Below are 27,500 nucleotides of genomic sequence, written 5' to 3'. Positions count from 1 at the left end.
TTTTTTGGAATGGTGTTTGTATAATACCATACCATACTATATTCTGGTGCCTAAACATAAGTACCATATTCAATCTTGAATCTAAATCTAAACCTTCTATATATATATATATATATATATATATATATATATATATATATATATATATATATATATATATATATATATATATATATATATGGCAGTGCCCCAGCATGGCCACAGCTCATGAGCTGAAACTAGATAAAATGAAATGAAATATATATACAATATATACAACAGGCTTCTTTTAGTTTCTGTCCACCAAATCCACTGAGAAGGCTTTTATCAGCCCGAGGCTATAGCAGAAGAATGAACAGAACATGCAAAATTGTTATTTAGTTCCAGTGCATTAGGAACCACATTCATCGAAGTAAGCAGAGTTATACAGTTCTAGGTTCAATCCCACTGCAAGGCACCTTGGGCAGAGGTCTTTTATTTAAAGATCTGGACTGATCAATACTTAATGATTGGAATATACAAAAATTGTTATTTAGCTCTGGTGTATCAGGGCCCATATTATTGAAGTGGGTGGAATGACATGATTCAATGGTTCAGTTCCACTGCAGGGCACCTGGGGCAAACTGCTGAATGCTCAGAGCATTGTGAGTAGGTCATGTTGGAGTAGCCATTATTTGTCCTGCCACAACTCGCGTCTCTGTGTGGGAACACACAGCAGGGTCTCTTTGTAGACCTGCTGATTAATTGTCTGGCCCCTGTAGCAAGAACTCACTGTGGACAATACCCATAGCTCACACTGCAGACCCAGTCCTGTTACTTTTCAGACAGACCTCTTGTGTACCCCAAGTTTCTTTCAGTTTCCCCTCAGCCAAATCTGCTCATAAGGCTTTGGGTGACCTAAAGCTCTCGTAGAGACGATGGTGATGCTGATGATGGTGATGGCAGTGGAGGTGATGACGGTGGTGGTGGTAGTAATGGTGATAGTGATGATGATGATGACAGTGATGATGGTGGTGGTGGTGGTTATAGTGAGGATGATGATGGTGATGATGATGGTTTGTTTCGGTCTGCAGATTCTATAATTTCTGTGTAAGACAAGGTATCAAAGTATTGATTATGACAAAATACTGGTTACGAGACATTGATACTTTTCTAATCTATCAATAAATGATCTTCAGTAATTCCTAGATGGAACTTGTGTGAGTGAGTGTGTGTGTGTGTGTGTGTGTGTGTGTGTGTGTGTGTAAAAGTGTGCTTGTTTTGAATATACATGTGTGTTTATGTGTTTCAGTGTGTGTGTGTGTACAAATTACACACATATATATAGATTTATTTACAAACATACATGTAGGCATACACACACATATGTATACATACACACACACATATGTGTGTATATATATATATATATATACACATGCATATACATAAACACATATATATTTACATCTATATACACCAGCATATATGCATATATATATATATATATATGCCAATACATAGGCCTATATTGTATGCACACACACATAAATATAAGTACATACATAGACATATATACAAATTTATATATATACATAGAGAGAGGGGGAAGAGAGAGAGAGAAGAGAGAGAGAAAGGAAGAGATGTATATGTATATATATATGTATACATGTACGCACATATATATATATATGTATACATGTACGCACATATATATATATATATATATATATATATATATATACACACATACACACATATCACACACAAATACCTATATCTACTTTGTGCGTGCACATACACACACAAAGACTAAATATATAAAAAAATATATATAGCAGAAAAAATGATGGCGTTGGATCATTAAATTGGGTGCAATAAGAATCTAAATATGAATGTGTCTACAGACTGTGAAAGAGAGAGAGAGAGAGAGAGAGAGAGAGAGAGAGAGGGGGGGGTAAAGAGAGAATGGAGGAGAGAGAGAGAGAGAGGGAGGCGGAGAGAAAGAGAGAGAGGGGGGAGGAAGAGAGAATGAAACTTGTGGAAAGTAAGAATCGCATTAGTTGTTATTAGATTGTAGAGTTCTTGAGAATATTGCAGCTATAGACTTAAAACAGTAATAGAATTATAGATTAGTGGGGGGTGCAGTGGTGGTTGGTGGGGGGTACGAGGTCTCTTTGTACTAGCGGAATGGTAAAGGAAGAAAATAAAAGAGATGCAAGAAAGAGAGAGAGAAAGAAAGACAGAGAGAGACTATAATCAGATATGGGGTGGGGGAAGGGAAATAAGTGGAATGAGAACCATTCAGACTTAATAGGCAGTTTGTGTGTGTGTGTGTGTTTGTGTATATATACATAATGTGTATGTTTTATTTATATATATACATGACTTTGTATATTTGCAATCACATTAATAGATGCACCTATACATAATGCATGTGTATGTCATTGTGCACATGTATATATGCATGCATGTATGTATGTGCGTATATATGCATGCATGTATGTATGTGTGTATATATGCATGCATGTATGTATGTGTGTATATATATATATATATATATATATATATATATATATATATATATATATATGAATATATATACATAATGTGCATGTTATGTATGACTTTGGAAAGTCAAAATCACATAAACAAATGTATCAATACATAAAACATACAAACACATAATTGATTTATACATATATATATATATGTATGTATGTATATGTACTCATGTATATGTGTGTGCTTGTGTGTGTTAGATTTGACATTGTATAGTCACAATCACATTAGACACAATTTTCTGTGTGTATACAATCATTTGTCTGCAAATGCCATGCATATACACACCAAGACATAATACACACACACACACACACATCTATCTATATATATGTATAAGAATGTATTATGTCTATAAGTTTAGGTGTTGGGTGTGTGGTAAGAAGCTTGCTTTCCAATCACACGGTTCCAGGTTCAGTCCCAAATCCACTCACAAAACTTTAGAAGACCAAGGCTATAGTAGAAAACACTTGCCCAAGGTGCCACACAGTGGGACTGAACCTGGAACCATGAGGTCAGGAAGCAAACTTCTTTACCACACAGCCAGGAATATACATATGCATGCATATATATGCATACAAATCTATATAATTATATATAATTATACGGGTGATATATAATTATATATAATTATATGGGTGATACCTGCTCAGAAGCCTACACAAAGTTTTCAAAAAGTTTTCATCATTCTTGACACAATCAAAGAGATTTCGTGCAACTGGAAACCAACTGTCTTTTTGGTCAGCTGAATGCAGTTTTGGCACAAACTTGGTAGACAAGCGTCTCATACGCACATCTTCAGCAATAATGGACTGAAATGAACTGTAACCAATCTGCACATCCTCTGATAACTCACAGATGGTGATCGGACAATTCCCCCCACAGCTACATGGACATCTGCGATGTTTTTCTCATTTCTGCTAGTTGTGGGTCTCCCAAAACATTCATCAATATCGATATTTTTTGGCCATTTTTGAAACATCTGAAACACCCATACACTTGTGTGCAGCTCATACACTCCTCTCCATACACTTTCAGCAACATTGCGTAGGCCTCTGAGCAGGAATCGCCATGACAACTTTCTCTGTTATGGTCAATGTGACAATAACACACACTACACATCTTCCTTCCAAGCACTGCTGTAAACAGCAGAAGTGAGCTAGAGTGTTAAAACTTAGTGCACATGCACAGCAGAATTCAAGGTAAATTTTTGCCAAGTGGCTTCACTCTGTGTACTTTAGCATCGTTACTATGGCAACAGTCCGAATACTTATTGATCAGACCTCGCGTATATATATATATATATATATATATATATATATAAAGACACACACACACACATACACACATATATGTGTATATATATATATATATATATATATATATATATATATACGTGTATATACACGCATACACATACAAACATACATATGCATTCTACAGCATACCTTTGTGTTTTTTATCAATTTTCTGTTACACAAATATCTCATCCTACAGCTATTTTTTAATTGAAAATCTTGGAACTTCTATAAAACTGCCACTTTTAATCCTTAACTGTAAATTGGTTGGCACTGGTCCAGGTTTGTTTGATGTCAATACATGATATTGTGCCATAGTCTTTAACATATAGCGCTGGCTGAGACCTGCGAGACTTTTACAGAAAACTGTGTCAGAATCACAATGAAGTTTGAACAGATAAACACAAGAAGACATTACAATATATACATATATGTATATACCTACATATATAAAGACATATATATATATATATATATATATATATATATACCTACATATATAAAGACATATATATATATATATATATATATATATATATATATATACCTTTATATATATATATATATATATATATATATATATATATACCTTTATATATATATATACCTACATATATATATATATATATATATATATATATACCTTTATATATATATATACCTACATATATATATATATATATATATATATATATATACCTACATATATATATATATATATATATATATATATACCTACATATATATATATATATATATATACCTACATATATATATATGTATATACCTTTATATATATACATTGTGTGTGTGTGTTTGTGTGTGTGTGTGTTTGTGTGTGTGTGTGTTTGTATGTGTGTGTTCATGTATACATACACCCACATCCACACATATACATACACATGTACATACACATACATATACACACACATGCACTTACACACACACACCTATATTCCCTTTCACTCTGTATATAGCCACACACACACACACACACAGACCTTCCAAATGTTTCACATGTTCATGTTGATATTTTTCAATATGTCACAGAATCTCGAATATTATTCTTCAACTATTCTCGGCATCTTTTATTTTGTCAGCAAATTTTCCATCTGTTCATTTGGTTTACACAAGCACAGACAATTACACACCAACTCACACACACACACACACACACACACACAGAAACACACACACAATAATATATAGCAACTCATACGCAAACAGATAATACACAGCAAAAGACAGTGATACACACACACTCAATTGTATACACAGTGGCATACACAGCAAAAGACAGTGATACACACACACTCAATTGTATACACAGTGGCATACACACCCATGTACACAGTGACACACATACACAGAAGCACAGAGAAATAGATACATACACACACACACACACAGAAATGCTCAGCAACATACACAAATACATACATACAGAAATATACAGCAACATACACAAATACACAGCCAAACACACACATTAAACATAATATATATACACACCAATGTACACTACACATACACACTTATTTATTTATATATATATATATCATCATCATCGTTTAACGTCTGCTTTCCATGCTAGCATGGGTTGGACGATTTGACTGAGGACTGGTGAAACCGGATGGCAACACCAGGCTCCAGTCTAATTTGGCAGAGTTTCTACAGCTGGATGCCCTTCCTAACGCCAACCACTCAGAGAGTGTAGTGGGTGCTTTTACGTGTCACCCGCACGAATATATATATATATATATATATATATATATATGTAAATATATAAAAACAAAAGGATAAAGAGAGCAAAGGTAAGGTTGAAGAAAAATTTCTTCAACCTTACCTTTGCTCTCTTTATCCTTTTGTTTTTATATATTTACATATACACACGCTAATACACGACTTATAATACCCAACGATTTGGGCAAACTAATCGGTATACAGCACTCACTCGGTATTACCTGTATCCTCCGGGGTTTGATTAAATTCAATACCCTCCTCATCCTTATATATATATATGTCAATAGTTGCCCATGCATACCAGCCTCCTCTCTCCATGCCACCAATGTTATCCAGGGGAAAGGCAAGCTTGGCACCAGTGATGGTGCAACTCATTTCTACAGCTGAGTGAACTGGACTAACGTGAAATAAAGAGTCTTGCTCAAGAACACACTACACAGCCCTGTTCAGGAATTGAACTCACAACCTCACGATCATAAGTTTGATGCTCTAACCACTGAGCCACGTGCCTTCACATACATATACATACACACACACACACACACCAATTCACACATCAATAAACATACATCTCATTAAATAAAGATTTCATTCTTTAAGGTTTTGTCTGTCTCCTACCCTTTGACCCGTCTAACAATATATTGAAGCATCGGCAGCAGGGTGTGGATTTAGTTATCGGTAGGACCTAATAGATCGGATTCATGGCTTTGAACTAACAGGATGTCATGCAGAGGACCTTGAATACAAGACAACGGATGACACCCTAATATTCCTAGTTAGATGGAAACTGCAGGACCACATGAAGCAGTGTCTTGTGACCCTGATAATATGCACAACCAAAACCCCTTCATTCTTTAAAAATTCTTTGAAAAATATTAACAAGTGGCTGTGTTGTAAGTAGCTTGCTTACTAACCACATGGTTCCAGGTTCATTCCCACTGCGTGGCACCTTGGGCAAGTGTCTTCTAGTATAGCTTCGGGCCAGCCAAAGCCTTGTGAGTGGATTGGGTAGACAGAAACTGAAAGAAGCCCGTCATATATATGTATATATATGAATATGTGTGTGCGCGTATATGTTTGTGTGTCTGTGTTTGTCCCCACCAACATCGCTTGACAACCGATGGTGGTGTGTTTACGTCCCCAGAACTTAGCAGTTCGGCAAAAAGAGACCGATAGAATAAGTACTAGGCTTACAAAGAATAAGTCCTGGGGTCGATCTGCTCGACTAAAGGCGATGCTCCAGCATGGCTGCAATCCAATGAATTGTTACTGCGCTGGACAAAAATGCTTAGTGGCATTTTGTTGACCGTCTTTACATTATTCTGAGTTCAAATTCCACCAAGGTCAAATTTGTTTTCCATCCTTTTTGGGGGTCGATAAACTAGCAGTCAAGCACAGGGGGTTGATTATATCAACTAACCCAACCCGTCCCCTTAACTTGCAGGCCCTGGACCCTAATTTGAAGTAATTATTAGCAGCATTTATTAGCTATATATATACATATATTACATATAACTATTACTATGAACAGTTATTATTATTATTATTATTGATAGTATTAACAGTAGGAAATTCTGGCCTCATGGATACTTTAGAAATTATTAATAGCTGTAGTAGTACTAATAGCAGCAGCAGCAGCAGTAGTAGCAGCAGCGGCGGCGGTGGTGGTAGTAGTGGTGGTGGTGGTGGTAGTAGTAGTAGTAGTAGTAGTAGTAGTAGTAGTAGTTTTGGTGGTCATATTGATTGTAGTACTGGCTCGGGGCATTGTAGTTGGAATTGTCGTTAGTGATGGTTGTAGTGGCGCTGGTGGTGGTGGTGGTGCTGTTGCTTCTGCTGCTATTGGTGGTGGTGGCCGTGGTTGAAGTGGTACTGTTGCTGTTGGGAGTGTCGTTGCTGTTGGGAGTGTCGTTGCAGTTATTGGCAGTGGTGGTTGTGGTATTGTTGGTGTCAATGTTGTTGTTGTTGTTGTTGGTGGTGGTGGTGGGGGAAGTGGTGGTGGTGGGGGGGGGCAGTGGTGGTGGTGGTGGTGGTGCTGGTAGTATAGCTGAATTGGTAGAGTTGTTGTTCTTGCTGAAGGTTACATTGGTGGTGTCGACAGAGGGGTGAGAGAGCATTTTTTCTATCAGCATCATTTGATTCAATTAAGGGGGAGTGGGAGGGGGGGAAGAGGGGGGATGACGTGGGGGAGAAGGGGTGAGGGGTGGGGGTTTAGAAACAAGTTTTCGAAGCTCAGTAATGAAGAACAACAATCATTTAGTGGATCAATAGATCAATAAATATTGACGTAGGAAATTTCTTGATATATCTGTTATTCAGCAGAGTTTCAGGAAGCCGCAGCTAAACATATTCCGCCGCCACTACTACCATGGCCATCCCTGCTTTCTCTCTCTCTCTACCTTTACATGGGAATATAATTCCGATTATATTTCTGTATTGCAAAGAAACCAGACACAAAATAAGCAGAAACACTGATTTCTCTCTCTCTCTCTCTCTCCACCTCCGCATAGCTCTTTGCTCTCTCTTTCACCTTCTCCACATCTCTCTCTTTTTCTCCATCCCTGACTTTGTCACTCTTTCTTTTTCTCACTCTCTTTTTATATATATATATATATATATGAATATTTATATATAACTATCCCTCTCTATATCTATTTATCTATCTAAAGAGCTCTCTCTCTCTCTATCAATCTAACTAGTTCCTTCTCTCTTTCTTTCTCTATCTCTCTATCTATCTGTCTATCTATCTAACTAGCTCTCTCCCCTTCTCTCTCTCTCTCTCTCTATCTAACTAGTTCCCTCTCTTTTTCTCTATCTATCTAACTAGCTCTCTCTTTCTCTATCTCTCTATTTATCTATCTGCTTGTCTGTCTGCCTGTATCTATTGACTCCTTTACTATTTTAGACATCTATACACAATCAATACCCAATAATTAATGAATTAATGTATGTACAATCACGTGCAAGCGTGTGTGCATATGTGCGTATCAGACACACACACACACACACACACACACACACACACACACACACATATATACAAGCCTCAACTCCTTGCCACAGAGGGCCAAACCTCAGCTAATTGAACTTAACATTGCAGCTGTAGGTTGCTGTGACTGGCGTCACCAAAGCTTCAGAGAAGCAAGCCACATTCGAGCCAAGTGTAACTCATAGTGCCTCGAGACAAGTGTCTGCACTTGCCCCGACAATTCTTGCTCATTTCACAAGGTTTCAATTTGGAATGTTCCTCGCAGAACGAATCTACCACACATCATCACCATTATCTTCATGGTTTTAATTCCCGTTTTTCCACATTTGCATGGGTCAAATGCTATTTGTTGTGGCAGATTGTCTATGGCTGGATAGGAGGTTAACATCAGGAATGGCATTCTCTAATTGGTGGTAGTCTCTCGTAGTCCAAGAAAGACGGTTTCACAATTTCTTACCAAACAACCGGAACAGATGATTTGTTTACAATGGATCAAATGTACATGCTGTGCATTAGCGCAGTTCCTCCATCAATTCAACAACGTGCCACATGTCAGATGTTGAGCAACACAAAAATGAAGTGTTTTTTGATCAAGAACACAATGCACTTCCAGGTCCAAGAATTGAAACCACAATCTTACAATCACAAGCGCAAACAGCCTTACCATTCAGCAATGAGCTCTCAATGCCCGGAGATTAAACAATACCTCAAATGACCTTTTCTCATTTAACCCATGCAAGCATGGAAAAACAAACAAACAGAGATCTACAGACTGGTTAGAAAAAGATTCTGGATTGATTTCTGAAACAAAATTCTAATAAAAAATAAATGCATATTTTTTTTTTTATTTAATTCAATTTTCATTGATTTATTTATTTAATAATATTTTTCATGTTATATATTATTGATTATTTATTCATTTATTTATTTATTTAATTTATTTTGGATGAGGGTATAAAATAACAAATTATCAAAGCCGAGATGCTTCCATAAACAACAACTGGTGATAGAACAGAAATTGGATTTTACTTGGGAGGGTGGCAGGGGTGAAAAGAAAAAAATAAATAAATAATAATAATAATAATAATAATAATAATAATAATAATAATAATAATAATAATAATAATAATAATAATAATAATAATAATAATAATTATTATTATTATTATTATTATTATTATTATTATTAATTTAAGAAGGTGGTGGTGGTGGTGGAGAGAGGATGGCATGTTTTGGTGGTAATGATGGTTATGATGATGGTGATCGCCATCATATCATGATGATTATGATGATCGACCATTCACAAGTTTTCTGAAGTGACATGACTGATTAAGAGATTAAGAAGGATGAATACTCACTGAAACAACAACAACAATAACAATAATAATCTTGTATGTAAATAAATGTAAATATATATATATACACACCCACACATACACAGATATAGAGGGATTGGTGAAGAGAAAGGAGGAAGAGGGATTCTGTTGTATAGAGGACCTTTTAGGGGTTACTCCTTATCCCTTTTTCCATTATGTTTTTGACAGAGCTAGTTTGGGGTAATAACTAAAGGGTGTACCGTTTTCTCTCCATACATATACATGTAACAAGTGGAAATATTCCGAGGAAGACGCGAACGTTGAATACATCAAATATTAGCTGCAAAGCTAGTCTGACACGCGACAGTCAGCCGTTCTTTTTTGTTTATGATGGAACCTTTAAATGCTACAACAGCATCTCCACATTTTATAGAGAGAGAGGAATATGTCTTCGATAATGAATGACAGAAACTATATATGCACACACACACACACACACACTGATATAAACATATATATTTGCACATACATACACACAAACATATAGAGACATGAACACATGTAAAAATACATATATGCACAGATACACATACATATATATATATATGCACATATATACACATATATATGCATATACATACATATACATATATGTACATATATACACATATATATGCACATATACATACATATATACACATATATCTGCACATATACATATACACGTGTATGTATATATGTATATATATATATATATATATATATATAAACACACATATATATGCACATATACATATATATATATATATGCACATATATATACACATATATATGCACTTATACACATATACATAAACATATACACACATATACATATGCATAAACATATACACACACATACATACATACACACATATATATGCATACATATCTATACAAACACACACACACATATATATATATATATATATATGTGTATACACACATACACAAGTGTGTGTATGTGTATGCTTTTATAGAGCAGTTTAGATTTATGTAAATAATAAAACTTCAACAAATTGTTATGTGTAATTATCGCCAGGTGATATATATATCATGTGATGGATGATTCAGGTAAAAATGATTAAGGGATTAACATTGTCTTAATAATTAGTTTATCTCGGAATTAGAAGTTGTAAGTTATAAGTTAGATAAAAGCTGTCACAGAAAATGGTTTACAGCTTTTAGATTTTGGCTTGTAAGCAGAAACAACTGCTGACATTGATATGATTATTATTATTATTATTTTCATTATTATTATTATTATTATTTTCATTAACATCTTCTTTCAGTTTTGTTTCCATTTCTTGCTGAGTGTCTTCCTGACACCTAGGGCAGAGAAACATACTGTTATACATTGGTAGACCATTAAAATAACACAGCAAATTGTTCATTTACAAAGTCATGTCATAGAGAAAAAGGGGAAGACAGAGAGGAAAAGGAAATAAAAAAATAAAAAAGTAAACAAATAAAATAAGGGGTCGGGAAGAGAAAATCCACAGCAACAATGCTCTTCTCAATATGTGTGATGTTCCAGTTAAGAGAATCTTTTGCACTTCCTGTATGGATGGTAAGCCAGGGATCATTCTTAAATAATTTTCAGTTCCTTTTTTGATCATTCCAAGTGCTCCTACAATCACTGGTATTATTATTATTATTATTATTATTATTAAGTGAGAGAGCAGTGCATGTCATCAAAGTGACACTGGGGTAAAATATACGAAACCCATTATACCCATCATGACTACCCGTCTGATAAGGGTACACTAGGCACATGCATCACAACCATATGTGCGCGTGACATGGTGATCTCATATCAAGATAAAGCGCATAACCTTGCAGGTGGGGCCCAGTTAGAATTTTCTTCACGTCGAGTAGCCCATCCCGCTCAAAAGGTCCCTGAATAAGGTTTGTCTAAGGATGTTGAGCAAAACACCCATGTTTCCATATTATTATTATTATTATTATTATTATTATTATTATTATTATTATTATTATTATTATTATCATTGAGTGAGAGAGCAGTGCATGCCATCAAGGTGATACTGAGATAAAAAGAATACGAAGGGTTTTTAAAATAAAGTACCAGTTGAATACGGACATTGACATGGACTGCCTTATCCCCTCCCCTTAAAATTGCTGGCCTTGTGCTAAAATTTGATGCCATTATTTATATTTTCATCATTATACATCAATTATTACTGTTGGCAGAATCATTAGCATGCTGGACGAAATGCTTAGCAGTATTTTGCCTGTTGCTATGTTCTGAGTTCAAATTCTGCCAAGGTCAACTTTGCTTCTCATCTTTTTGGGGTCGATAAATCAAGTACCAGTGAAACACTGGGGTCAATGTAATCCAAGCCCAGTAAAAGAACTTGGAAGGGTAGGCCTCCAACTAGGCTTTTCACGATACCCTTAAAGCCAGGAACTTTTCAGCATTCTCATGTGTACATGTGTGTGTGTATATATATATATATATATATATATATATATATATCCAGGAACTTTTCAGCATTCTCATGTGTACATGTGTGTGTGTGTATATATATATATATATATATATATATATATAAATATATGACAGGCTTCTTTCAGTTTCTGTCCTCCAAATCCACTCACAAGGTTTTGGTCGGCCCGTGGCTGTAGTTGCACGAGGTACTATGCAGGGGGACTGAACCCAAGACCATGTGGTTGAGAAGCAAACTTCTTACCACACAACCATACCTGCACAAAAACAAACCAAAATCTACCTAATTCCCAAACATCAAAAATATCTTTAGTAATTATTGGAATAGTAGGGTGGTGGAGGTGATGGTGGTGGTGGTGTGATAGTGATGGTGGTGGTGATGATGGTGGTGGAGGTGAGGATGGTGGTGATAGTAATGATGATGGAGGTGGTGGTGGTGATAGTGGTGGTGGATGTGATAGTGGTGGAGGTGATGGTGGTGGTGGTTGAGGTGGTGGCGATGGTGGTGCTGGAGGTGAGAGAAGTGGTGATGGAAGTGGTGGTGACAGTGGCGGTGACAGTGGTGGTGGTGATGGTGGAGGACGTTAAGGAGAGAGGGAAATCGGTGGAGCAATGACCACCACCACAAGGAGATAGAATCAGTCTGTTGTACGATGGAAAGGCAATCCTTTGTTACTGACAACAAAGAGAAGTGCATCCCACGAGCTTTGTATTACATTACTTTAATCCGTTTACAATACCGATTCCTAGAGAGACAGCCCCCACCGCCATCACCTGCATCATGCTGATTACATTACTTTAATTACAGAAGTCGTTTATTCATTATCTCAAAACTAAGCCACCAGAGGTCAGCCCTGGTCAGATTGTCGTTTGCAGCTGAGCAACAGAAGCAGCTGAGTCATTCTATCAATTCACAGACACTGATCGTATAAGGTGAACAGGTGCACTCAATACCTGTGTCTATTTTACATACATATGACTGTGTTGATTGGTTATGGTGATAGTATTTAACCCCAGGTCATGCCTGACCATACTCTTTCCTCTCTTTTACTTGTTTCAGTCCATTTTGACTGTGGCCATGCTGGAGCAATGCCTTTAGTCGAGCAAATCGAGCACAGGACTTATTCTTTGGAAGCCTAGTACTTATTCTATCGGTCTCTTTTGCCGAACCGCTAAGTTACGGGGACATAAACACACCAGCATTGGTTGTCAAGCGATGTTGGGGTGGGGTGGGACAAACACAGACACACAAACACACACACACACACATATATATATACATATATAAAACGGGCTTCTTTCAGTTTCCGTCTACCAAATCCACTCACAAGGCTTCGGTCAGCCTGAGGCTATAGTAGAAGACACTTGCCTAAGGTGCCATGCAGTGGGACTGAACCCAGAACTATGCGGTTGGTAAGCAAGCTACTTACTACACAACCACTCCTACGCTTTTGATCATGTAGCACTTTGATCAAAGACATTCTGGTCGTGCCCACCGCAGTAGTCCTCTGGCTCATAGGTTCCTGTCAAATCATCCTGTCCATACCAGCTAGGAAAAAGGCACATTAAACGGTGATGGTGATGGTGACAATGATGATGATGACAGTAATGATGGTGATGGTGATGATGACGGTGATAACAGACCATGTTTATTAGCTTTATTGGTCACATTGGCTGGTGGACATATTTTGGTGGAATCGGATAATGTTTCTTCAGAATTCCATTTTACTTTGGTAAATAACATTTCTTACATAAAAACTGTATCCTCATTTCTTTATTTTGTATTGCTGTAACTCTACTCTCATAACTGATTTTATTCTTTAAATACATGGAAATAAAGCAGAAGATATTTTGGAAGCTCTGAAGCTCTTCAAGACATTTTTATTTATTTATTTATTTCTATTTCTATTTGATTGTAGTCTAATAAAAGACTCCACAGATATTCTCAGAGTGTTATAGAATCTGCTAATGTTATGCATTCTCTACATTTCTATTAATCTCGTTGTTAATGTAATATAAAGTTTTAGCACCAATAAGTGGAAATCGACAAGTAAATCTTTGAATAGTCATTCACAAGGAATATGTCTTGTGCTTTTTCTATGGCTGGTTATTTTCAACTTGGAAAACGGAACAGTGAAAGACATCAAGATTCCATTGATACCAAAATCTAATGTGAATATTTAGAAATATCAAAAGTATGGAAGATTATTGCAAGTTTCTTCAGAAGAAGTGTTTTATATGAAACTGTTATCTGTTATTTCGTACATAAAAGTTTAGGAGTAGCTGCATGTAGTACATTATACTCTAGTATACTACATGTGACTGTCACACCATGTAGCATATATTCTAAAGTACTCCATGGAGCTCATACTCTGATAGATTCCATACAGCTTTAACTCTAGATTATTTGATATAGACTTAGTCATACTACATGTAGCTTATACAGGTAAAGATAAGGTAAAGAACCCCCTTTGGTCATGAATGACCATGGGACTACATTAGAAAGTTGCCCTCTGAGGTACAAGTCCAGGCAAAGTTGTTTATAGAAGCTTAGCAGTCACCCATCTTTGTAAGCCTAGTACTTATTCTATCGGTCTCTTTTGCCAAACTGCTAAGTTACGGGGACGTAAACACACCAGCATCGGTTGTCAAGTGATGTTGGGGACACACACACACACACACACACACACACACACACATATATATATATATATACACATATACATATATACGACGGTCTTCTTTCAGTTTCCGTCTACCAAATCCACTCACAAGGCTTTGGTTGGCCCGAGGCTATAGTAGAAGACACTTGCCCAAAGTGCCACGCAGTGGGACTGAACCCGGAACCATGTGGTTGGTAAGCAAGCTACTTACCACACAGCCACTCCTGCGCCTAAAAATTATTCTGGAGATGCCGGGAATCGAACTCGGGGCCTTTTGCATGCAAAGCGAACGCTCTACCACTGAGCTACATACCCCGATTATATATATATATATAATATACACACATAAACATATACCATACACATATATACATATATAACAGTCATGTGTTGTTATTATCATTTGTCTGTTTATTTGATTAATTAATTAATTTATTTAGATAACTATTCCAGCTGTGAGAAGAAAGAAGCCTCAACCTTGAAACAAAGAACTTCATTGAGGGCTTTTTATTTGAAATGGGCAAATTTTCATCTCTGAATCTGAAATTTCTGCCATTGCAGACCCTCAATACTGCTTTATTCAAACATAAAAATGTAAGGGCCACAAAGTTTAACAACGACAACAATATATATTTAGGTAGCTAAAACCTTCCCTTCAAAATCTTAATTTAAAAAATGTATATTTTGAGTTTAGTTTTAAAGTAATCCAGTGAAAGGAAAACAAAAACAAAATAACAAAACAAAACAAGACAAAACAGAAACAAAGAAAGTGTTTAATTAACAAATATTACCATCATGACAACAAAACATTGTATTCTATCAGAATGAATGTGTGTGTGTGTGCATGTGCATATATGTGTGTGTGCATATGAGTATATTGATATTATGTATGTATGTATGTATACATGTACGCACACACACACATATATATATCAGGGAGAGGGTGGGGGTTGAGAAAGAGAACAGAGAGAGATAGATAACTATACACACACACACACACACATACACACACACACACACACACACAGAAGTGGTAAACTAGTTCTAGATATTATAGCATCTTTCTATTGCCTGATTTATTTATTTTTTTATGTATTTTATTTATTTCTCTTTTTATGTATTTTATTTCTCTTTTTTTATGTACATAGACTTAGACTAACATCCATTCAATCATTCTCTCAATCTAAATTCCAACCGGTCTGGTGACATTTCCGGAAGAATGGTGTTCATTATATTCTAACATCTGACCTTTGTTACATTTTTGTTTTTTCTTGTTTTTTTACATGCCATAGCTATAGTTCTCCGAGGTGAGGCCATACCGTATTGAATATGTTACTGATGAGCTGACAAAACTGTTAAAGGTTCAATTCTTGGCTAAGTAATTTCGGTTCCTCTACATATTTGGGATTCCTAGTTATATTTCTTTTTTTTTTCTGATGTCTGCAAAAATATTTGCAGGCCAATGATTTATTTTATTCTTTTGCACTTTTTAGCCCAAAGGTTGTGACCATGCTGGGGCATCATTTGTGCTGTCACTTTTTCAATGGCCATCCCTTTGTATCTGGCTTTTGGTGAAGGAGCGAGTTCAACATTGCTGCCCTCTTTGGAGACTCTTGCCATGATGTAGGGTCATCTGGGACCTTAGACAGCAGGTGGTCAAAATGTTTCACCTGGTGTGCTAACGATTGTGCCAGCTCGCTGCCTTAATAATAATAATAATAATAATAATGATAATGATAATAATAATAATAATAATAATAATAATTATTATTATTATTATTATTTCAAATTTTTGCCACAAGGGTAGCTTGGGGTAGGTGGGGATGAGTCGATTACATTTGTGTGTGTGTGTGTGTGTGTGTGTGTGTGTGTGAGTGTACTTCTGAGTGTAAGTGTGTGTGTGCGTGTGCACACGTGTGTATGTGTGTGCGTTTCTTTGAGTGTGCAAGCGGGTTTGTGTATGTATGTATGTATGAATAGGGTAAAGTGTGTGTGTGGGCCTGTGTGTATGTGAATGGATTTGAGTGAACGAATGCATATGTGTGTGTTTAAGAGGGCGAGAAATAGAATAGTGTTATCACATATAAGCAAACAATCCAAATATGAGACACACTTGTGCTTCGTAGAGGTCTAACCATCTGGTTTTCAACAAGTTTAGCCAATTGGTTCGGAATGTAGTTTTGGTAATGTTAATCCAATTTGAGCTCGTTGATCCACTCAAGGACAGTTCCCACGTAAAATCTACGGTGACCCCCCCCCCCCCCACCCAAATGCATTAAATAATCTTCATATATAAATATTTTAAGTTTCTTTGAAACTCATAGCAGACACACAAGCAAAACTTCCTTCTACTTCACCTCCTCATCATCATCATCACCCTCATCTTCACTATCATCATCATCACCACCACCATCACCATCATCGTCATCACCACCACCATCATCATCAACACCATCATCATCATATAATGTCCACTGTTCCATATTCGCATGGGTCAGACGGATTTTGTGGAAGCAGATTTTCTACTGTCAACAAACTTGTCCCTTGCAACCCTCTCCAGCTGAGCATTCCTAATATCATGGGGTCATAGGGGCCGGTGCTATGTAAAAAGAACCCATGCCGGGGCTGCGTAAAAGCACCCAGTACACTCTGTAAAATGATTGGTCCTAGGAAAGGCATCAGCTGTAGAAACCATGCCAAAACAGAGATGGACCCTGAACAGCCCCTCAGCTGGTCAGCTCCTGTCAAACCATACCAACTCATGCTAGTATGGAAAACAGACGTTAAATGATGCTAATGATGATGATTGGGCTTCTTTCACTTTCTATTTACCAAATTTACTTATAAGGCTTTTGTTGGCCCAGGGCTATAATAGAAGACACTTGACCAAACTTCCACATTATGGGACTGAACCTAAAACCACATGATTGTAAAGTGAGATTCTTAACGACAAATAGCCTTCACAAGTAGCCAGAACTCGTTTTACAATCAATTGAAAAACAACACACTAAACATTTTTGTCATGTAATACATTAGTAATACACACAAAGTTGAATGCACGTGTATGTGTGTGTATGTATATATATATATATATATATATATATATATATATATATGACATATACATATATATAAATGCACACAAGCATGGACAAATCTGTAAACACACCTGGATGTAAGAATTCGAATTAATATGCAGTGGAGTATGTACTTATGTACTTAGATGGATTCAATTTACTTCTTTAGTAAACCATGAGGGAATTTCTATAGCACACTTGAGCTTTAACTTGACCTTTCATTTTTTATTATTATTGCCTTTACACAGCTTCTAACACTGGAGATGTGCTACGGTGTCAGCTGTTCACTACCAGAGAACTAAGGTAACACCTCTTGTTTTTTGAGCACCTTCCAGAGTATTCGAGCGGTTCCAAGCAGTGCTGTTTTCTGCAAGTGCTCCACCTTTATTGCGGCCCCTATTTGTTCCACGTACTTCTCAAGATTTTCCCTCACAGTTCCCATGGCTCCAACAATTATTGGTACTACTACCACCTTTTTCATCGACCACAACTGCTTAACCTCCCAAGCTAATCTGTCATATCTATCGACTTTTCTCTCTTCCTTATCGCATACCTTGTTGTCAGCTGGGCATGCTATATCTATGATCCAGCATAGTTGGCTTTCTTTCTCAATTAAGACTATGTCCGGCTTCCTATTCTCTATCTCATGGTCGCACTGAATCATAAAATCCCACAGGATCTTTGCCTTATCATTTTTGATGATGCCTTTGGATTTGTGGTCGTACCAATTTATTATTATTATTATATTTGCTGTAGCCCATCTTTTGTACCAAGACAAAACAATGTACATGATAACACTTTCAATCAGTGAAAATCAGAAACCACAAGAGCCACTGCCTGGTACTGCATTATTATTATTATTATTATTATCATCATCATTATCATTATCATTATTATTGTTATTATCATCGTCATAATCGTCGTCATTATCATTATTATTGTGTCTGAGAAAGAACTAGAATTAACAAAACCCCCTTTCATCTCATTTCCTCAATTACCCACTGACATCTGGGCATTTATGAAATCATGTTTAGCACTTATTTTCTCATTGTCTGCTTATAACTCCGCGATCACATAACACTTGGCATGTGTTAGGTTGGAACCAACTTCCTCTCTCCAATTACACACGATACCTCGGCAGCCAAACTTACACTGACAGACCATCGACATATTTAAAAGAAGAAAATAATTTGATTCATGGAAAATTAAATCTTATATACAGTTTGTTTTTTTTCACTTGTTTCAATCATTGGACTGCAGCCATGCTGGGACACTGCCTTGAAGGGTTTTGTCAAACAAATTTGACCTCAGTGCTTATTTTAAAGACAGTAGATTACAAAATAAACTAATTTTTATAAGTAAAAACAAAACTGCATTCCCCACCAGCACCACACACACACACACACACACAGATTGACATTTTTGTAACGGAATTGGAGGGATCGGTTGGTTATTGTGTTTGTTTAACAACATGTCTTATGTTTTGTTTGGAAATCTGCCGACTTTCTTTAAAAATTTTTTACTTCCATTAAACAGAGTACAGAAACATGCATACAAAGTACGCATGAATGTAAACACACATACACATGTTGTGGAAATATAGTGTACACATATCTATCTGTCTATTTATATATATATATATGTGTGTGCACACATATATTTGCACAAATACATACACATATGTACACACACATACATATATATAGGTATACATACATTTACAAATATATATACATACATATACACACATTTTATTTTGTAATTTGCTGAGATTTTGATTTTTCCACTGAATACATTTAACACACACACACGTATACACATACTTACATACATACACACACAGATAGATACACACACACAGATAGATAGATACATACATACAGCTAAATACAGCAAATAAAGACATATGTACAAGCATATAGATATATATATATACAGAGAGAGAGAGACACAAATATAAATACACCTATATTATTGTGTAACCAGCTCTTTTCATCTCTCACATGCATACAGATCTAATAGACACACATACATGCATGCACATAATTCATATTTTATTCAATATTCCATTTTTCAAAAGAAAACAAGAAATTTCTCCAGACTTCCAATAAATGAAGAATAACCTGCAGTGTAAAGTTAGAGGCCGACGCCTCTGCCCGTCTGTGTGTCTCTCACAGACAATACAGAGACTCGATAATGGAGAGGAATTTCAATTCCAATATCGTAGAAAAAATTTCATTGATAATTTCTGTGCTTAACTAAAGAGGTTAGGGATGACAGAATGAAAAAAAAAAAAAACCCACAAAAGTGAATGGAAGACTTGAGTCAAAGAACGACAGAATGACAGAATAACAACGAAACAACGAGTGAATATGTGAGAAAAATATTGGTTGAATGACAAAGGAATGGCTGAATGAACGAAATGCCGTGAAATAGCTGCAACATTTTGAAGAAATAGCGTGACACTAGTCAAACTGAATAACTGTACATGGATGCCGATTACATTGCAGCTGGCAACATTCCAGCAAGTCCTCTGTACTTTTATGTCTTCCATATTGTTTATCCCCCACCCCGACACCTCTCCTTCTCTCCCTCCCTCCTTCTCTCCACCCTTTCTGCTGTCTTTATCAATCTGACATCAATAGGCAAAACGATTATAAATTTATTCCTCGTGCAATCATTATTATTATTGTTGTTGTTGTTGTTGTTGTTTTTGCTGCCCTTGTCGTTGTTGTTGTTGTTGTTTTATTAGTTTTACGATAATAATAAAAATAATGATGACGGTGGTGATGATGGTGAGGATTTCTTTCATTTGCCACCAGGGCAAAGGATGAAGGGGACAATGCAAAGACAGACGTAAAGGATCGGGGTTTACTTACATATGATGAAATAATGAAATAAATAAATAAATAAATAACAAAAAAAAACCTGAAAAAGGAGTAAGTATACACAACATAGAATGAAAAGGAAGGGAAACATACACAGTATACAAATGTAAAAAAAAACCACTAAAAATAATAATAATAATGATAATAATAAGGATAATAGTAATAATAATAATGATAATTCCTTCTTTTATTGGCCACAAGGGCTAATATAGACAAACATAAAATGATAGGACATGGCATAAAGGACAACACAAGATGACACAAAGGGTTTTACAGTGTGTAAACTTTAAAAAACAAAAAAAAATTAAACAAAATATAAACCCCCAATAGCGCTTTAAGGCTACTCGTGAAAGAACCCACAAATGCTATGGGTGCCTGACCAACAGGGCAAGAGCCCTTCTTTTATTTTTCATAGGCGCATGCTCAAAATGGGTCCTTTCACACTGGCCATTTTTCCGACATTCACACACCTTTTAACAAATAACAATAATAATAGAAAAATAATAATAATAATAATAATAATAATAATAATAATAATAATAATAACAATCCTTTCTATTATTCTTTTATTTGTTTCAGTCATTTGACTGTGGCCATGCTGGAGTACCACCGCCTGTTAGTCGAGCAAATCGACCCCAGAACTTATTCTTTGTAAGCCTAGTATTTATTCTGTCAGACTCTTTTGCCGAACCACTAAGTTATGGGGATAGAAACACACCAACATTGGTTGTCAAGCGATGTAGGGGGGGGGGAGACAAACACAGACACACAAACATACACATATACATACATATATATATGTATGACAGATATACGACAGGCTTCCTTTAAGTTTCTGTCTACCAAATCCACTCAGAAGGCTTTGATTGGCCCAAGGCTATAGTAGAAGACACTTGCTCAAGGTGCCACGCAGTGGGACTGAACCCAGAACGATGTGGTTGGTAAGCAAGCTACTTACCACACAGCCACTCCTGCGTCATTTGACTATGGTCATACATACATACATATGCAAATACGTATTTATCATATATACACACATATACATACACATTTATCTACAGATGTTCATATGATATATATATATATGTGTGTATATATATATACACATAAAACCTATATTTCCTCACACAAGTCTAAGTTTATATATAGATGTATATGTGTGTGTGTGTGTGTATATATATATATATAGATATATATATATATATATATACACACACACACACATACATACATACATGCACACAGACACCCAGGCTGATGTGCTAAATATATATCCCACCTCCACCACCACCACCACCACCACCACCAGTCTTCCATTCCTCAGCCTCTCACTCACCAACAAAAAGTCTTCTGTGTTCTTCAGATCACTTTGTTATCAGAAGATTATGTAATTTGTCCATGCTTCAATACATCGGAACAATACAGACATACAAATACATTCTGACACAAACACCAGTCACATGTGGCTTACCTACTTCAGTCTCTCTCTTATCTGTTTTTATATACAGTGTGTGTGTGTGTGTGTGTGTGTGTGTGTGTGTGTGTGTGTGTATTTGTATGTGTATATGTGTGCATGTATTTATATACATGTATATGAATGTTTATGAATTTATGTGTGTGTTCACCTATAAATGTATGTGTGTGTATGCATATATATGTGTGTGTGTGTGTGTGTATATACATATATGTGTGTATATACACATATATATATACATATACGTGTGTTTGTGTATTTACATATGTATATGTGTGTATATATATATATATATATATATATGTACATGTGTGTATATACAAATATATGTGTGTGTGTATACATATATATGTGCGTGTATGTATATACATACATATATATATATAAGAAAATGAGATGACAAAGGAATAACTGATTATGAACTGCATTAGCTTACAGTTGTTTCTGCTATCAGATGTTGTGGACTCAGAGTTGTGTAACACCTCATAGCTACAAGCTAATGAATTCCTTTGTCATGTCATTTTCTTATTACTACTCTGTACTCGACTAACATTTCATTCTGAAGCTTATATATATATATATCGAGATCTACATCCAGGTGTGACTATCATTCTGCCACAACCTGGTACTTAATTTATCGACCCCCCCCCCCTCATACACACAAAAAAAAACATGAAAGACAAAGTCGACCTTAGCAGAATTTGAACTCAGAACGTAATGATGAACGTAATGACGAATGAAATGCTTAGTGGCATTTCGCCCAAGTGTGCTAACGATTCTGCCAACTCACCACTTAATAATAATAATAATGATGATAATAATAATAATAATTACAGTTTCTAATTTAGGCACAAGGCCAGTAATAATTATCATCATCATCATCATCACTATGACCAGTGATGGTATAAATATATTGACTGCGTAATCAACATTTATTGAATTTATATTACTAATCAATATTTATTATGTACATTATAAATCATTTATCAATATATTGATGAATGCACGAACATATTTCTAGCACATTCAACAAATTTATAGAATTGTGTGGCTTTTGTTTGTTATTGTTCGTGACAATCCTTAAACTTCATTTATTGTTTCTTGTGTCTTATAAAAGAATTACTGAAACACTTCAGAAAGTATTCAGGGAAATACTACTACTACTACTAATAATAATAATAATAATAATAATAATAATAATAATAATAATAATAATAATAATAATAATAATAATAATAATAAGAAGAAGAAGAAGAAGAAGAAGAAGAAGAAGAAGAAGAAGAAGAAGAAGAAGAAGAAGAAGAAGAAATAATAATAATAATAATGATAATAATAATAATAATAATAAATAATAATGATGATAATAATAATAATAATAATAATAATAATAAATAATAATGATGATGATAATAATAATAATAATAATAATAATAATAATAATAATAATAATAATAATAATAATGATGATGATGATGAGGAGGATGATGATGATGATGATTTCAAATTCTGGCACAAAGCCAACAAGTTCTGAGGAGGAGAGGTTAAGTCAATTACATTGGTCCCCAGTACTCTACTGTACTTATTTTATCAACCCTGAAAGGATGAAAGGCTGACTCGACCTCAGCAGGATTTGAACTCAGAACGTAAAGACAGACAAAATGCTGCTTAGCACTCATACATATACACACACACACACATACATTCTGCAGAACAGAAAGGGCCTTGTCACTGGTCTATGTTGTCCCTGTTTGTCCAAGAAAGACAACGATACCAGCAGGACTGAATGAAAGAGAGCGTGATTGTAGATCATAAGATCGAGAGTTCAATTCTCGGGGGCATATTGAGTCCTTCAGCAAAACATTTTATCTCATGTTGCTGCAGTCCACTCAGCTGGCAAAAATGAGTTGTACCAGTAATTCAAAAGGGCCCGCCTTGTCACATTCTGTTTCACACTGAATCTCTCTCTGAGAACTACAGTAAGGGAATGTGTGTCTGTGGAGTGCTCAGCCACTTGCACATTAATTCCAGAAGTAGGCTGTTCAGTTAATCAGACCAACTGGAACCCTTGTTGTAACACACAGTGTGTCAGTGTGTACACATGCGTAACTATATGTGTGTGTAGTAAATACATGTATAGAGTGTAACATGTGTGCATGTGTGAGTGCATATGAAAGGGGAGGGGTAAATGGAGAGAGAGTGGTAAAGACCCCCTTCGGTCATGAATGACCGTGGGATTGCACGACCAGCAGTTGCCCATGCATACCAGCCTCCTCTCTCCATGCCACCAGTGTTATTCAAGGGAAAGGCAAAGGCTGATACGGCTTGGCACCAGTGACATCGCAGCTCATTTCTACAGCTGAGTAGACTGGAGGAACATGAAATAAAGTACAGTTCTATATTTAAGAGATGAGGAATTATTTACATTATTTACATTTGACGGATATTTGTCCTCATCTTGTTTGTTGTTAACACATTTCGGCTGATATACCCTCCAGCCTTCATCATGTGTCTTGGGGCTACTAACCCCAAGATTCTGAGTTCGATTCCAAGCAGTGACCTGAATAATAATAATAATAACATCGAAAAATACCTTAGGAATGAGAACCAATGTTCGAAATTTCCCCAAGACACCTGATGAAGGCTGGAGGGTATATCAGCCGAAACGTTGTGTTAACAACAAACAAGATGAGGACAAATATCCATCAAATGTAAATAATGTAAAGATCAAGGATATCTTCCAAAATAAGTAACACTCTAAAATGAACGTTATATCCTTATATTAAGGTCACGAACTAACAGAATAGTTGGTACAGTAGACAAAATACTTTATGGCCTCGCACCTATTTTTATGTCCTGGGTTAAAATTCCTGTGAGGTCAACTTTGTTGTTCATTCTTTCAGGATGATGAAATAAATATAAGTTGACCACTGGGGTCCTAAGTCATCAACTAGCCACTCTTTACAGAATTCCAGGCCTTCAGCTTATGGCAGAAAGGGTTATCACTATTAATTTAAACAGCGAGCTGGCAGAATCGTTAGCACGGTGGACGAAATGCTTAGCGGTATTTCATCTGTCGTTATGTTCTGAGTTCAAATTCTGCCAAGGCTGACTTTGATTTTTGTCCTTTTCGGGGTCAATAAATTAAATACCAGTTATGTACTGGGGTCAATCTAATCAACTGGCCTCCTCCCCACAAATTTCAGGCCTTGTGCCTATAGTAGAAAGGATTATTACATACATACATACATACATACACACCCACCCACACAGGGGCCACTTAGTTTAATGGTTTCGAGCACCCAGCTAACATGTGAGAGGTACATGGTTCATTTCCCCATAGCTGACTGCTGACAACTTTTTCCATTTTCTAAGGGCAAGTACCCAATTTTTCTTGGCTATTTTCATAACTATACTACATTCAATATTTACTTTATCTGTGGAATATATATTTATATATATATATATATATATATATATATATATATTCAAATTTAGGGAATGGAGTAGATAAAATCCAGGCTACATATGTTTCCTAGTCAGCAAAACCTCTGAAATAGTAATTACCCAATAGAGGGATGCACCACTAGCTATTCTTCAGGCCAAGGATACCTATCAAACTTTGATATGGGAAGAATTTACAACCTTATACATCGATAAACCACTATTGTTCCTGAAAATTGTTTTTTATACCTTCTATGGACTGCTTGAAACTTACTAACTTCCTACACCTTGATCTTTGGAACATACCTTTACATATATTTCCCTCTATTTAACTCTCTCATGTCGTCTCTGATGAAGGGATATCCCTAATATCCCAGAAACAGCTGTAAGACTGCCTTTCTCTTTATAAATGTCCTAGAAATTTCACACAGCGTTGGTATGGTTGTCTAATTTTAATTAACACACGCACATATATATATATATGTAAAAACACACACAATGTATATATACGTGTATATGTTTGTGAGTATTAAATTTACTAATGTTTTACACTTGTCCCATTTGAAGTTTAGGGATTGTCACAAAATGTAATAAATGAAAACTCCACAAGTTTGACCAAATTGTTTTGTTTATAAACTATTCAGACTCCATTTTAAACATCCTGACATCCTGAAAATATCAAATCAGACATGAGTATAGCCATTGGGTAAATGATACAGACACACTTGAGATATATGCTGACCTAATATTGTTATATTTTAACAATCAAATATGGCGGTTTATAAGTGTTTGTAACAACCGATATAGTCTTGGAAATTTGGGAGGACAAGAAGATAAACATAAACAAGTTTTTCGCACTTCCACACACTTAAGTGAGATATTTTGATAGTGTCTTACTGACATACAGATCCTGTTGATTGTGATTGGCCCATAAATTTCTTTTCTTTTTCTTGTTTCCGTCTTTGGATTAAATATGTCATGCTGGGGCAGATTTAATCAATATTTAGGCAGTATTTAGTCCAAGACAATTCCTATAACTTCGCTTTTTACACCAGTTACTTATTCTATATATAGGGATGTAAGGGATGATTAATTTGCTGTTAATAAGAAACAATTATTAACTTCCCAATCTCAATTTTCTTTTTCTTCTTTTATATGAATATAAACTATATGTTTATATATATATACCTATTATTTTAAGAAAATTAATTCCCCCCAAATACTAGGTATTGAACCAGTATTTCCTTAGATGAAACCATCCCTTCATGAGGTTAACACAACCTCTATTCAAATTTATATCATCATCATCATCATCATCGTCTTACGTCCGCTTTCCATGCTAGCATGGGTTGGACGATTTGACTGAGGACTGGTGAAACCGGATGGCAACACCAGGCTCCAGTCTGATTTGGCAGAGTTTCTACAGCTGGATGCCCTTCCTAACGCCAACCACTCAGAGAGTGTAGTGGGTGCTTTTACGTGTCACCCGCACGAAAACGGCCACGCTCGAAATGGTGTCTTTTATGTGCCACCCGCACAAGCCAGTCCAGGGGCACTGGCAACGATCTCGCTCGAAAATCCTACGGGA

General features: G+C 35.8%; 1 protein-coding gene and 1 non-coding gene across 28 annotated transcripts in view; both read right to left on the bottom strand.

The window, feature by feature from the left end:
* Positions 1-27,500, bottom strand: part of LOC106883233 (ras GTPase-activating protein nGAP) — a 567,079-nt gene that overhangs the window by 260,210 nt on the left and 279,369 nt on the right. The window lies entirely within an intron of this gene.
* Trnaa-ugc (transfer RNA alanine (anticodon UGC)) lies at positions 15,276-15,348 on the bottom strand. The gene has a single exon. It is a non-coding gene; the product is annotated as a tRNA-Ala (tRNA).

This window comes from Octopus bimaculoides, chromosome 21 (assembly GCF_046866305.1).
Source record: "Octopus bimaculoides isolate indiv1 chromosome 21, ASM4686630v1, whole genome shotgun sequence".
Lineage (NCBI taxonomy): Eukaryota > Metazoa > Mollusca > Cephalopoda > Octopoda > Octopodidae > Octopus > Octopus bimaculoides.
Note: the sequence above shows the minus strand (reverse complement) of the source record. Positions and strands in the feature narration are given on the sequence as shown.